The following is a 3074-nucleotide window of genomic DNA, read 5'->3' as shown; positions in this document are numbered from 1 at the left end:
ACCGTATATGCCGTCTATCGTATATGCACACATTATCTTTAGATATTGTATTTCCATATACCGATTTTGCACTGGCTAAAATTGTAGAACACCATATATTTACTTACCAAATCGAATCTCAAAAGAAATTTTCAGATTTTTATTATTATTTTTTTCAATATAAGCAAAAAATAAATTTTAAAATACATGAAGCACGCGTATGACTATGTAAGTCGAACAAATAAGATAAAATTTAGGAAATGAATCTTCAATCCGAAACCTGCGCGAGCACAATTTCCTTAAAAAAATTCGTCCCCTTACCGTAAGTGTTTGAGATTTAATTCGAGCGTCTGTTTTCCAATATACAACGATAAAATCATTAAGATCTGAGCACCACAGATACTATTTCGACGAACTGATTAGTATCCAAACAATATCACCACCAAGACAATGCTGACAGAAAAATTATATATACAAACAGACTGAATGATATTGTGATGCGGACTAATTTTGCTATATGCAGTATTTTCGCGTGCTTTTTTGGTGTGTAAGAATTATTAGAAATGAGACTTAATATAAGATAAATCTGTCATTAATTCTATGGCAATAAACATTAGAGTTCAATTGCTGCTGGAGTTTTAGTAGTTTCAGAAACTCAAAAGTCAGTTGGAGAAAGAAAAAAAATTGCAAAACGTGAACACTCCAAATGAGCTAATTTTTGCTCTATTCGATCCGACATTCGTGTACGCAGATCGCGCTCACACACAAGTTCAAGATCCGAAGGCTATTTCGATCCATAATTTTCACCCCCTACGCGCGTGCACATGGAGAGAGACTCTATTTTATACATAATTATATCTTTCCAAAGTGTAGCCATATATAAAGTAGTTCATACTTTCTTCTTTTTCCTATGTGGGATAAATCTAATTTTTCAACATAAACCATCTTCCAATAATCAATTTTGAGCTCCAATTTCTTATTCATTCATTCATCAATTTTGACAAGTAAATATATGGTTTTGATACTTTCATGGAGGAGAACATAGATCAACTTTGATCTTCCAAATTGGACCAATAGATCCCACCAAAAATTGTGCCAAAATTAAGTCATTTACTCATTTTTTTCCAGCAAAACATATACATAACCCATAGTAACGCCCCTCATGGAAGGACACAAACCAATACGACAATATTGAATATATTTTTTCTTTAAACTTTGCTTCCATGATATCGGTAATACAACATTACCTAATCAAATCCATGCTATATTCCCATAATTTTTTTGACAATTCTGTGTCTGCAGCCTTTGAGCTTGGCGCGGCCAAGTTATTGTCTGAAAAATATTCACCACTTTTCCCCTTCACTTGTGGATGCAATGCCACATAACAGCTAGTTGATGCCCCCTTTAGACCAAATTTAGACAAGAAATGTTAGAAACCCATTTTTTTTTTCCCTCTAAATGTCATCAGTTTAATATGTTTTCTTTCATGACAAATTCCAATTCAAAAAAGACTGTTGAATAATTTTATTATTATTATTATTATTTTTTTTGGGCTGATTTTTCCTTTCTCGAGTTCTCGCTTCTTTAATTAGTACTAGACTCGAAAATCTTATTGTCAAATATTAATACTACTTTTAGAGAACTTAAGAATAGCATAAATCTTCAAGCTGTACTTTCGAAATGCATAGCCTGACTGGGAATATACCTGTGGAATGTTTTTTAACACAAATTTACCAACTGTACTTATAACACCTGCACCAAACAAGAAAGTAGAAACCGAGTTAGAAATGATATGCACCACGCATAGACGAAGATGTTTAGCCTTCTCCCACTATATCATGAATCAAGTATATAGGGCTACAAATGTTGATGTAAGTCAGGAAATTTGTACCGGAGACTACGAACTTGTGCCTTCTCAAGAAAGTTTCTTCCAAGTTCAAGGTACTTATGAAAACCCGTGTAATCACATGAATTTAAGATACTTATATAAGTAATTTTGTTGAAACCTTAATATATATCTAACAGACTGGAAAATGATCTTTTTCACCATTAGCATAAAAGCTCACTTTTTATTTGTCTCCGAAAACAATTGATTCCAATAGAACCCAAACTCCAAACACGCAACTAGAAGTTAGTTGATAACATGTTATTGAGGCATTAAGTCAAATCGTATAAATATACCTTCGAAAACACCCAAGTTACCTTCAAAAACACCAAGGTTACGGAAAAGATTGGTTGTGATTGTTCCAGGATGAAGTGAATTTGCAGTTATTTCTTCTCCGTCTTCCTGTTCAAGGATGACATTCAACTTTCACAAGTTCAAAATGTAGTGATGACAGAGACAGCGTAGATTGTCACTTCCAAAAAATCAAATGAATCTTTTACAGAGGAATTTAAAGTATGTTTTTATAAACAGTTAAAATTATAAATATATAAAAATGAGTGGTGGACAAGTGAATAGTACTTGTGAATTTATCGTAATGTGTGGATAAAAAAGTGACCAAGTGTTTATAAACAGTTCATTAACATAAGCAAGACATAGGCTTATATAAAATAAGTAATTTCAATGACTAGAATATACAGTATAGCAGTTTCGAAATGAGATTGGATGTGAGTTTGTGTTTGTGTTTCTTTTCTTTTTTTCTTTTTTTAGGATCGAGGGAAGGGAAAAGAGGGAAGAGACGTGTGCCTATGAAATAAAAGTAATATAAGAAATTGTTACCCTTACTTTACTCACTCCAAAAACCTCATCGAACCTCCTCAATTTTATATAGTTAGACTTTATGGTATTCAAATGAGAGCAACAAAAAAATAAATTAAGAAAAAGGAAAAAACCTCAGCATCTTTCGCAGGTCAATATAGTACTGTTTAGCCTCTAAGAGAAATGAAATGAAGTAAGATAATGAAACTTTTCAGTAAGAAATAGTTTCCCGAATCAAAAACTGAAGTCCTATTAGAATACTTATACTATTAACCGAAAGCAGAGCTCATAGAGAAAGAGTTATATATGAAGGCATCAGATATCTAACCTAGCCACCCCAAGAAGGGTATTGAGTTAAGTTCATTACAATTATAAATGTAGTTTCTCATTATCT

General features: G+C 32.5%; 1 long non-coding RNA gene across 1 annotated transcript; it reads right to left on the bottom strand.

The window, feature by feature from the left end:
• Positions 1-1069: 1069 nt before the first annotated feature.
• On the bottom strand, positions 1070-2387 carry LOC111390804. Its single transcript, XR_002701984.1, has 3 exons — positions 2182-2387; positions 1685-1731; positions 1070-1381 (listed from the first exon to the last, which is right to left on the bottom strand). It is a non-coding gene; the product is annotated as an uncharacterized LOC111390804 (long non-coding RNA).
• Between the last annotated feature and the right edge of the window lie 687 nt (positions 2388-3074).

The sequence above is a fragment of the Olea europaea genome, unplaced genomic scaffold, assembly GCF_002742605.1.
Source record: "Olea europaea var. sylvestris unplaced genomic scaffold, O_europaea_v1 scaffold716, whole genome shotgun sequence".
In the NCBI taxonomy this organism is placed as follows: Eukaryota; Viridiplantae; Streptophyta; class Magnoliopsida; order Lamiales; family Oleaceae; genus Olea; species Olea europaea.
The sequence above is the reverse complement of the archived record's forward strand: the minus strand, read 5'-3'. Positions and strand labels throughout refer to the sequence as shown.